Source organism: Sceloporus undulatus, chromosome 5 (assembly GCF_019175285.1).
Source record: "Sceloporus undulatus isolate JIND9_A2432 ecotype Alabama chromosome 5, SceUnd_v1.1, whole genome shotgun sequence".
In the NCBI taxonomy this organism is placed as follows: Eukaryota; Metazoa; Chordata; class Lepidosauria; order Squamata; family Phrynosomatidae; genus Sceloporus; species Sceloporus undulatus.
In genome coordinates this window covers 135,928,685-135,941,620 of record NC_056526.1, presented here as the reverse complement: position 1 = coordinate 135,941,620, position 12,936 = coordinate 135,928,685, and the positions used below count along the sequence as shown (strand labels likewise).

At 36.0% G+C, this 12,936-nt stretch overlaps 1 long non-coding RNA gene across 1 annotated transcript; it reads left to right on the top strand.

The window, feature by feature from the left end:
- The first annotated feature begins 441 nt into the window (after positions 1-441).
- On the top strand, positions 442-12,936 carry LOC121930687. Its single transcript, XR_006103994.1, has 3 exons — positions 442-539; positions 12,492-12,538; positions 12,819-12,936. It is a non-coding gene; the product is annotated as an uncharacterized LOC121930687 (long non-coding RNA).

The following is a 12,936-nucleotide window of genomic DNA, read 5'->3' as shown; positions in this document are numbered from 1 at the left end:
CTGGTGTGGATCATTGTCAGTTGTAAAATATAGCAACGCACATTTTCAAACAACTGTATTAATCTTCAAACAGAAGATTAGTCCACTCTCTCTCAGCTTCTATATGCTTCCTTGCTACCTTTCTTTACCTAGCTTTAGAGCTCTTCTAATGAATACATTGATAAACAAGTGGAAAAATAATAACAACAAGAGCATTCAGACCCTACAAAGTAATATTACCAAAACCTGGACATGTTTACAACTGTGACCCATGTCCATGTCTGGCTTCTGTCTACTATGTCGTTATACTGTACTCATTTGATTTACTGATTATGCCAATCTATACAATAATTTATTATTCTGTTAAACTATACAAATCCCTGTGTATGTTCACAGAAGAGGTGCACCCTTTCAATTTTTCATGGTATTCCTAACAAACTTATTCATGTGCTTGCCTCCCAGGCTAGTATCTCCAGCAGAAGTATGAACTTGGATTGTGGATATGCAAAGCAAACTTACCAACCGTGTTGCCAAATATTTACAACTCACTGGCAAATAAGGTAAGCAGAAAGTCTCAAAGCAACATTTTCTCCAAGTAAGTATTTAGTGAAGGAGCATCTTGCCCCACTCTCCGAGCATATCTTTGCCAGATGCTGATAAACAAGAAGCACAAAATATAGTCATAGCTCCTGGGATCCTCAAAAAACCTGTAACTTTCATTTCAATCTAAGTTGTAAATATTTCATGAAGTACATAAAAGTTAATAGAACTACTCCCGACTGAGACCTGTACAGCACAGATCAGCATCTGGCCCTGTTACTTTTATTATCAGTGGGAGTTGCAGATGTATGTCTTAGGGCATGAAAATTATGCCTGAACGGAGGTATGACTGTTCAAAATGTTGTAAGCCCAAGGCTTGAAATAAAGAGAGAGTAAAGCAACAGCAAAGAAATCCTTTGAGCTACATAAATTGGCCAGTGGAAGGAACAAGCAACTTTCTTTCCTTTTCTTGACAGCACATGAATTATACACTTTACCACAGAGTCACACCTCTAATGACATTGGGTTTTTATAGTCAGGTTGGGTTTTCTTTTGTTTTTTAAGACTGTATCAGCTACACTTCATTTATGCTTGCAACTGTGATTTTCTTACTTCTTATTTCTAAAACTTTTGGCATCTTAAATATTAAAATATCTTGGAAGTGTTTCTTTCCTTTTAGAATCATCTGCTGGCATTTTCGTCACCTTTAAAATGTATCAGTCACTATATACAAAGATATATTTGCCTATTTTTGATTTAGAAAATCCAACTGCTGGTATAAAGGTTAATATGTATTATTGCCTTCCACATTTCATTCACTGATCCTATGCAGGTTTTCTCAGATGTAAGGTCCTACATGAGGATGCAATGTCAATTGGCTTCAATTGTTTGTGCCTTCAAGTTGTTTCTGACTCATGGCAACTCTAAGGCAAATCTATCATGGGGTTTTCTGGGCAAGATTTGTTTAAAGAGAATTTGTCTTTGCTTTCCTTGGAGCCAAGATCCTCAAAAGGGAAAGGCGGGATGATGATGATAATAATAATAATAATAATAATAATAATAATAATAATAATAATAATATGACCTGCCCAAGGTCACCCAGTATATTTCCATGGCCAAGTAGTGTATTTCCATAGCCAACCCTGGTCTCCAGAGTTGTAGTCCAGTTATCAAACCATTACAACACACTGGATCCTTCAATTAAGTTTACTCCCTAGTAAATTTGCTGACTATTCCTTGATCTTGATTTTTCTACCTATAATGTATACAAGTTATAATCTCAGAGTTCTTGAAGGTTCCAAGGTTGTCTATTCCTGCCTTAATGCCTAGCCAGATTAGGAATAAATATTTCAAGATAAATTCCTTGTTAACCCCCACTTTGGAAAGTTAACATAACTTGGATTCTAAACATAGAATACATTTCTGTAATAAATGAGTGATGTGAATTTTTTGTTATTATTTCAAAAGAAACTGGAACACAAATTAGCAAAAGAAAATCTAATGAAATGTCTTTTCCAGCTGGCTAAGGGCATGAGCTATTCCTAATAAATTATTTCTGAAATATTTCTATATATTCAAATATAAAAAGGCAGTTGTGAAATCCTTTCTTATTCAGTGAGAATTAATATCAGCATTGGGACACAAGAAAATGTTGTTGCCCTACCTGATGACCATTGTAAATTTCCCAGTATTTGACACAGACAGTAAGGAAACATCTCATGTAGAATAAACCAGAACTAGTTTACTCAGAGACTGAAAAATTATTAGACATGCTGGGTGAGTCCAGACTTCATGTTGTAGTCACAAAGAAAAACTTTCTCCAGTTCACCATTTAATCCATTAACATGTGCATCCCAAAGGAACAAGAGGATTTTCTTGTCTATCACAAAAAATCTATAGACATAAAATGCAGACATGAAAGACTAATTTTTCAAGCATATCTGCATAGTTCTGTAGTCAACATAATAGCAATTTTGATAAGCAAAACAAGAGGTGTCTAATATCTTGAGAGCAAAGATTTTTCTATATGACTGAAATATCACTAAAATAGGAAATATATGATTTGAGTGGAAATAATAATTTTAACAATATTATAAATTTACCACCCCAGCAGAATAAAATGCAACTTACAAGAAAACCTTAATGCTTCATTCCTACTAAGGGATCAGAATTCTTTATTATTGCTACTGCCATGTGGAATACAATGTCTGAACTATTAGGATAGGCATTTTATGGGAACATGAAAATATCCCATGTAACCCTTCTTTACTAATGCACAGAGGTCAGTGACAATGTTGCCAGAAGCAGTGAAGATACATTTTTACACACACTTGAGTCATATCCATTTGAAATATTTTATCATTCTCTTGGTTACAGTCCAGCCAAACAGTTCTTTGTTGGTACTGACCTGCCCCAGGGTCATTCTCAAAAATAACTAAGAAAGAAACATTCAGAGAAATCTCCTTTATATCTCTAGAATCAAGAGGGTGTATATCAGCAAAATGCAAACATTTTCAATCATATTACTAGAGAATAATACCATGTTCTTCTTTTAGGTTTTCTGATATTACAGACAGAATGCTTATTTGGGAGTCATGTGATGGAACTGAGGACAGAAAATTCTAGCTGTCTGTATTCTGAGAAACTGTAAAAGACTACTATACAGGCAACACTTTTTCATGTGAATAAAATATAAAAAGATTAAAAGTTTCTTATATCCTGTGGATCATCCTTTTTTGAGTGTGGGATTTTCCAGTCCCCTGGTAAAGTCAAAGGTAGTAATCCCAAACCTGGGTCTCTCCCTGTTTAGGACCAAAACCCCAGACAGCATTGTCATTACTCGCCCTATGGAATCTGAGGAATCCTATGCAGTGAAGTTGGATTAGGAGGAGTCTCTCACTCCAGAAGACTTCCTTCCTGAATCTGAGAAGCTGATGAATGAAGCAGCTGAGGGGTTCTCTCCTCAGCATGACTTGACAGACACTTAAGATACCCATCCTTACTCCTTAAAATCTGGCAAAGAGAAAAAAGAAAAACACCATGCATTGGTTAAGCAGAAGACACTGAATCAATCTCCTGGTGTCCAGAAGAAGCCACCTATAAATTTCCCAACAGCTATGGGGAATTGTTCTTGTTTGCAACTGTTCAACCTTTCCAGATGGCTGTACTCTTTTGTTCCTGTGTTCCTTAGAATTGAATTAGCAACATTTAATCACTCTTTGTTGCCCTACCTGATGGCCAATGTAAATTTCCCAATATTTGACAGATTATACAAGTACATACTGGATTAAATTTTCTGTAACAGTACTCTCTAGATGTATATTTATCAGAAAGATGAAAAATCATAACAAATGGATGTTTATTACCCTATTTCTCAAGTACAAGATCACCAAATATCTATTCTGGAAGAAACAGGCAATGCATAAGGGCATTTTTTTTGAGGGGATATAAAAAAGAAATCATAATATGGGTGCTTTTTTTTTTAAAAAAAAGAGTCAATTTACATAGTGAATTATTTACACAAAAATAAAGCTTCTAAAACTGATAAAAGAATACTTACCCAAATGGAATTAAATCTAATTGTTAGTCTTAACTAAATTTTCTGAATCAGTGATTGTTATGTAAAATTCAGTGATGTAATGGATCTACTCTATCTGAGCCAGTTAACTGGATTCAGACTATGGTTTTCAGTACAAAAAATCCAAAATCCATAAAGAATGCAGGAAATGGTCTTTGATCATTTCACAGCATCGTGAATTTATATAGTTAACATGATTCTTATCAAATAATCTAGGAATCAGTCGCACTACAGTTCATTTTGTAACACCTGAATGCTAGAGAGATGCTGCATATACATTTGCTTTAATAATATAAAATAATGGGAATTTTTGAAATCTGGGCAATCTATCATGATTAGTATGCAACCTTGTATTATCACCTTCCCTCTTGTTTCTCTGGAATCACCCAGGGAGGTGAGAATGATAATGTATTAATTATACAGTGAAGGAATTTACCTGAGTTTCTAATAAGATAAAGGATGCAATATATATTGTGATAAATTCCACTGCAGTGGAGGTATTATATCAGGTAAAGGGATTAATTCTGTGAAGATTAATGGATCCAAGGGATCTGGAGATGTTCAGGAATCAATATGGTTATTAGGAGTGTAAGATATTGCTTTTCAGAAAGAGTGGAACATTGTTCACTAGTATTCTGTAGTTACATGAAGACTAGAATAACAAATAGACATTAAAAGTTGACACACTAATCACAATAAATAGCAAATGTAAATGGTGGAACCGTCTAATTTAACTCATTAATTAAATAACCCAGGCAGCTATTATCAACATTATGCCTATATCTATACATGTTCAAGCTACATGAAATTAAATCACAAGAATATGACAAAAACATTAACTTTTATCTGACCTCATCCCATGGCATCCTCTGTACTTTATTATCAATGATGTTTCAGGCATTGTCTTTAGGCAGGGTTTTATACAGCTTTTGAATCAGCAGCAAGCTTATCTGTCAGGATAAATTAAGCAGACCAAAGTAATCAACATTGTGCGTAGTGAAATATTTCTTGTCCCTTAAGGGTTACCTCTTTCAGTGATGACATCTTTCATGTTGGGACATGGAAGAATAAGCCAATCCAACATACCACACATACATACACATATGCACGCAGTTTTATCTATTGATGAAACCTTCACAAATGTGTATAGGCTGGTCACAAGATACTTTCCTACTTTTCTTCTACATCTCTTAGGCTGAGGAAGTAGGCTGGAACCTTGTGCTTTTCAAACTAACAGTCCTTCCCCTAACACAATGGTTGGACCGCTTTTGCTAAAAGAAAAGGGGGTGGGAAAAGGCCATGGGATTAGAGGTTGGATCTGTCAGTCATTCTCTGCTTATCTTCCTCCTTTTCAAACAAGCTTCATTTATATACCGCTTCATAATGCCTAAGCAGTGTTTAAGCGGTTTACAATTGTAAGCTAATTTGCCCCCAACAGTCTGAGTACTCATTTTAGTGACCTTGGAAGGATGCAAGCCTGAGTCAAGCTTGAGCCCTTTTGCTGGTCTTGAACTCGCAACCTTGTGGTTTTGAGTGAGTGGCTGCAATACAGGCATTTAACCACTGCGCCACCAGAGCTCCCACACTCTAGCTATTTCTGCAATATGATACCAAAGATATGCTGTTGTGTGGTTGGTTTTTACTTGCCTTGCCAGTAGGCAGCTTTTCCAACAGCCAAACTTCACACAAAGTCTCAATCAGATCCAGATTTGGTTCTGGTAGTTTGAAGCATACATCAAGAGTCTACAACTGATGCAAAGCATCTTAATTCAACTCAGACTTCATCAAAATCATCAATAAATTATGTATCAGGTTCCAACAAATCTTAAGGTCCAGTGTAATTATATTCATGAATGAGATTCTATAAATGTGCATACTCTGAAATTAAAGCTAGGAGCGAACTGTTTAGAATCAGATGCTCTTATTCAAAATAATCTGAGAATACCAGCCTATAACAAACTAGATGAGAACTTTTGCCTGTCATTGATAGTTAACTCTCTTTTCCATGTCTTTGCTTTTCCATTTGAATTCCCATGTGGATGTGTGTGTTTTTTCAAAGTTTAACTTGAAAAAAAAATTAAAGGACAGAACAATCAAAGACAGAAAAGTAAATGACAAAAGGGATGTAATCCAGTATAGGTTCACGCAAGACAGAGCATGCAAGATTAATCAGATGACTTTGAAGATAACAGGTTTTGTGGACAGGGGAATTAAAGTTCTAATGTGGTGGGATTATAAAGCAGGAGTGTACACATCATATAGAAAATTATTCATTCAGTCAAAAAGGGTGGTATTTATATAAAAAAAATAAAGGGGAAAAGACATAATTTCTTTGCACTAAAGATGAGTAATAAGGGTGCTGATGCAAGAATGAGTCATAGCATCTGTGTTGCTTGAAATTCTCCTACTGATCTGTGAGATGGAGTTAGAAGGTAAGAAAACATAGATTGAAAACACTGGACTGTTAAATGTCAGAACTGGAGGAATTTAATCTTATGCAGACTATGAAGACCAATAGGAAGAGATATCATAATTGTATAAGACACAAAGACAACAAGCTCATGTCAGGACTTGAAACCCAATTTTGTGAACACAAAGGAACACAAACAGCACAGCATCACCAACAAAGCCTGTTTGTTTGGATTCAGTGAGCTGTTCTTTCCAGCATTTCTCTTGTGCTGTACCATTCACTAGCATCATCATTACCACTGTAGATGGTCACTGGTAGTACAAGTCTATGGATGCTTAACCAGTGGTAGTTTTTGCTGGGCTCAGCAGTTTAAACATAAATAAGTGTGCCTATAATTTTGCCAAGAGATCAGCAAGTCCTAGGGGTAAAGCAGACGGGTATGTCAACCCAGGACCATGGCAACCAAACAGCCCACAGCTGAAGCAGACTGCCACTGTGGTCCCAAACAGGACACTAGTAGGAGCAGAAGTTTTTCTACTCCTTTTTGTGCTGGCTCTTGCCATCTCAGAGCAGCTTCAGAGCAACTTCCAGCTGCTTGGGGGCATGTGTCATATAAATGCCATGCACCCGAAGTTGCCAGAAGCCACTCTATTTGGCCTATTGCTTCAGGCCTAACTGAGATTTGTTTAGTAGCCCTTGTCATATGAATTATGAAAAGAGATAACTGAGCTTACATTTTGAAAGTAACAAATTACATTTCTATCTCTAAGTCTTCCTCCATTACAGTTGCATATTTAAAAGTAATTTACTTTGATGTTGTTTTTTCAAAATTAACTGAATACTGTATGTACTTTCCTGTGACTTTTTAGAAAAAAATTATTTGGAACAAAGTAAGTTAAACCTAAATAGCTTAAGACTTTAACAAAAAAAACACAGAAGAAAGATAAAAAAGTTTGAAAATGTATTGATTTACTAAAATATGTGTAAGAGCCAGTGTGGTGTAGTGGTTTGAGCACTGGACTATGACTCTGGAGACTAGGATTTGAATCCCCAATTAGCTATGGAAACCATCTAGATGTCCTTGGCATGTCACACTCTCTCAGCCTCAGAGGAAAGCAGTGGGAAGCATCCTCCAAATAAATATTGCCAAGCACACCCCGTGGAGAAGTTTAGGTCTCTGTAAGTCAGAAATGACTTGAAGGCACACAACACACAAAATACATTCACATCAAAAGATCTCAAAAAAGCATACAGTAAAATAATCTGAGAAGACTGACACAATTTAACACAAAAATGTCTAAAATCACATTGATAATTCAATATGTTAAAACATGGCAATTTAAATCCAGTTAAATTAGTGTTTGCTTGTTTTTAAATTAAAACCATGCACACGTATGAATTTGTATAAAATCAGTCAGTCTAATAGGTTTTAGTAAAAAGCCTTGTTTTTTTTTTACTCCAAAATGATACCAGTACTGGTGTCCAGTGGATCTGTATGCCAAGGGTATTGTATAACTAGGTTGTAACTATAACTGTAGACGAGATTTACTTCCAACACCAAGGGCATTACCCAGAACAATGATAAAGATAGTGCTCCTGCAAATCTCAAACTTCAGGCAGCTGTGTTGAGGTCCAAGCCTTTTAGGGCTTTGAATGTCATGATCAGAACCTTGAATTCAGATGGGAAGTGTATTGGCAGCCAGCGCAACTGCTTTCTGACTGGTTTCTACACATTTTTTTCCAGACAATCTCCCTGCCACATTTTGCACTAGCTGCAGTTTTTGAGGATTGATTAAGAACAGAGTAGTCTAACAGTATGCTGAGACCTAACCACATTTCCCAGCAACAATACCCAATAATAACGCACGGAAGGTTATTTTCTGAAACTTGAAAAATTGCACTTAAAGTACTGTTTTGATAACAGCTGTATTCTCTCTCAGATGACACAATTGCTCAAAGAAATTGTTACTGAGTAAAATGTGCTTGTTTGGGGAGGGGGCAATTGGGATTTTGATCTCTTGCCCATTCTATTCAGAGATAGGTCATTGCACAAAAAAGCAAGTCTACGAAGCATTTCCCAAACCACCTTCTGCATGCCTACTCTGCTTAGAATATGGACAGGCAGCTGAAGCAGGGCTGGTGACCAGTTTTATGTCCCTGGAAACTCAGGGAGGTGGCCACAAAGATGTCCCCAAAAGAAAACACAATAAAATCAGAAGTCTGATTTTGGAAAATGGATTTTTTAAATAATGTTAAGCAGCATGGTAGGAGTGTTGTTGTTTGTTGTATGCCTTCAACCCATTTCCAACTTAAGTCAGTCATAAGGTGAAATTATCAAAGGGTTTTCTTGACAAGATTGTTTCAAAGGTTTGCAATTGCCTTGCTCTAAGGCTAAGAGAGTGTGACTTGCCGAAAGTCACCCAGTGGATTTCCTTGGCTGAGTGAGGGATTTGAACCCTTGTCTAAAGAATCATAATCTCAAACCACTAAACCATGCTGATTCAAACCACTATATCAATGGTACCCAGCTTGTTGGGGGCAATTAGCTTACAGTTGTAAACTGCTTACACACTGTTAGTTCAGTATGAAGCAGTATTATATATCACATCACACTGGCTATTGAGAGGAGGGTATAAACTTTTTTTTTTTTTTTTTTTTGTCCATAAAAGGGACAATCTGGAGGTGCCAAGGGTTACAGCCTTGTGGAGCAGCATAATATTCAGGGCCGACCTTTGGCTGATAGGGAAAGAAACAGGGAAGGGTAGTATAATGCACAAGTACATCTTATCCATGTCTACTTAGAATACAAGAGTAAAAAAAAAAAAAAGACTGGCTTATCCCTTTGTAAGCATGAGCAACAAATTTTGAAAACATCCACATTCTACCCTATTCTATGTAGTAGTGAGGATGATAGTGATGGTGATACCACACCCAAACAGAAAACACTCCCACCTTCTTCTGTTTTAGCTCCATGTTCACAGGAAGAACATGATTTGCATGGCTATCCTTAAAAATCAAAATGGAGCCAGAGAACATGGGGACAAATACATTTATTAAAAGAACCTAGTCCTGGAGATGTTGGTGGGGAAATGCCCTTCACAATGTGCCACAATTGCATGTCCCTTATATGCTATTACTATTTATGTCCATAGTGATTCTACGGGTCAGTTTTTTCCATGGATTTTTTACTTCATTTTATTGCAGTCTATCCTGACTTTTACACACAAAATAGCATTTCTTTGTGCAAAGCAGCTATGACTTTCATTATTCTTGAATATTTTGGGGGATTTGGTTAGCTGAAATGCTTTTCTCCATGATTTTTAGGTACAACTTATCACTCATTTGTCATTTTCAAATGGCTACACTCCAGCTTTTCCTTATCAAATTTGGGTTCTGATTTCTGAATAATATCCCAAACAATTAAGCACATAAGAGGGAAAAACTGATACAAATTTATTAGAACGGAAAGGTAACACAAGTAATCCTATGGGAGCTTTTAAACTGTTCTGGGAACCAAAGTAATTGCCTGCACTTGAAAGAGGGGGAAAAAATAAAAAAGAAATGATTAGCTCAACAGAAAACAACATTGTACAGTTTTGTTTTGTTTTGTTTTGTTTAAAATAAACCTTGTATACTCCTAACATCATCATTTATTTATTTCATGGACTTAATGTCATCAATCTAATGGTTTAAGATTGCAGTTCTAAACACAGTTCCTAGGGAACGAGCCCCATTTAATATAGTGAAATGCTTACAAGTAAGCATGTAAAGGATTGTACTGTAACACGGTACATGGAGGAGGCAAATGCCATCAAAACATGATTAAAATGTGAAGATTATCACAGCCCTGTGCACTTCTCCCATTCGTGTCCCATGTGTAAACTGTAATGGATGTGCCATTGTGTATTACCCAATGGCATGTTCATTACAGTTATGCACGGGACACAAACAGGAGAAGCATGTGGGGTTGTGATCATTTTCTCCCCGATCGTATTATTACCATGTTTTAATCACATTTTAATGACGTGTGCCTCACATGTGAAAGAATCCAGTGTGTGTAAAATGCTCTAGTAAGTAAACATTGTAAATATAAACTTTATAAACATTATGAAAGAGAAAAATAAAATGTCATAATTAAATCAGCATATGACAATATAAAAAACAAATTCAAGAAAATCAAACCTCTTATTACAGACAACAATAAACAAAGAAAAACACATTTTTGTTTTTCCTTTCAAAAACAGACAGATCTGTAGTACAATCTGTTCAAGTTGACAGTTCAAATACAATCTATTCAGGTTCCATTGTGGCCAATTTTTACCAAAGCCTCAGTGGTCCAAGGATTTTGGTCTAATGATTTTTCCCAAGTCAGTATTGGTACATGGTTAAAATAGTTAAATAGTTCTGAATGGTTTTACTTTGGTTTAATTTATTTGCCTTGAACCTTTGGGATATAGAGCAAGGTGTAAGTAAGTAAATAAATAAAGATACTAAAATATATTTCCACATCTACTTTCCATGAATAAATGAATGTGTTCCCTTTATTTTAAAATTTCAGAACCTGGTTTTCCTCATTTTAATATTTGACAGAATTATTTATCTTCAATTCTTGGCAGGTTAAAGTTACTTTCCATATTTCCATGAGCGCTTAATGGTTAGAATCTTCCTTGTTTTCTTCGTTTTTACTTCTTCCAACAAGCTTTAGCTGTAAGACCCACTGTGGCATCAATCCTGGAGATCAGGGTTCGATTCCCTGCTTGGCCATGGAAACCCACTGGGTGACTTTGGGTGAGTCATCTGCTCTCAACCCCAGAAAACTCTGTTAATTTTAGGATTGCCATAAGTCAGAAATGATTTGAAGAAACACAACAACATAAGCTTTAGTTTTACTAGGTATGCTGTTCATGGGTTACATATTCTGGATTAGAAGCCTATGACAAGACATTACAAGCATTTAGTAATATATTGCACAGAGTCTGGAAATCATACTTTTGTGGACTGCAACACCCAGAGTCCCCTGGCTAGACTAGTCACCTGCCATGAGGGCAGGGGGATTCTGGGACTGGCAGTCCAATAAGTGATGTTCCCAAGCTTTGGCATAGTTAATGAGAATAGGCAAAGTTTTGGGTTCTCCATATTCAAATTTTATATCACAGGTGCTTTCTATCCAGTTTTAATGTTGACTTTTTGCATGCTTGAAACTATATGGTAATCATTTTAATTTGTAAGATGTCTTGTGTTTCAATCTGGGGGGAATCTGCTACAAGTAAATCTAATAAAGCTTGAAGGTAGCTCTTAGAGATCCGGTGCCCATCTGAGGAAAAAAAAAATGGTGCAAGAACTTGTAAGAATTAAGCACCCACAGCCCTCTAGATGGATGACCAAATTTGTTTGTTTGTTTGTTTGTTTGTTTGCTTTTCCACACATTCAATTTTCTTTTAAAATCTGTTTTCTGTTCCCTTTATGAGGAAATTTGCAAAATGTGGAAAGTTTTAATTTTTTTAAAATGAATTCAGCAGCCATTCCACCTCAAAAGTAAGCCTCACTGTGTTCAATGGGATTATTGCAGATTAGTGCTTTTCGTCTGATATTATAACTAATTAAATGAGGAAAGAAATTTAATTTACACCTGTAGCAGCATACATTGGTGAAAGTGGCCTCTGTTAGCTGGGCCTGCAGGCTTCAGAACGGCCCTGCAGTGTCTTTGATTGAGTTCTCCATTTAATGGGTTCTTCCCCTCTGCCTAAGAAACATGATGTGTTAATTGTATAATTAACACCTTTCCCATATAATTAACCTGTCTTTTTATGTCTCTTCCATACTGTCCATGCCACAAAGAGGAATGCACGTGGATCAATTTACTCTGGCAAACCTAGCACTAATATATAGATAGTCTGGAAGAAAAGGTACCTCAACAGAAAATAAAAGAAGCATTCAAACCAGTTATTGATGTAGGAATATTTCTCTATTCATTCCTATTTCCAGCTGAAGAAAAGAAGTTGATAACCAGTAATTGGAAGTGGCAAGTGCAGGTAAACTGAAAGTTGGAATTAATCAAAACAGTCAATTGTGTGTATATGTATAATAGTGTTTTCTTTAAGGATATTAAAAAGAAAAAGAAAAACCTCTAAGTTGGAGTTTGCAGCTTTCTTTTATTTTATGTCTCAGATTTAAGGAAAATATATATCATATCTCAAATTAAGGAAATGCTAAACTAGTGGGTTAAAATGCACTATATCTGTGGGAGAGATGTGGGTGGGAACAGCTTGGTTTCTCTAGAAATAAAATAAATCTGTCTTTGTTGTTTTGAAGGTTTCTATTTGTGTAAATAAGAGGATGCTACACCCCTCTTTCCTCAACACTGCTAAATCAAAAGAGAAGCAAGATGTTCCCATAAGTTACAGTGCTATGCAGTACCAAAATAAATACT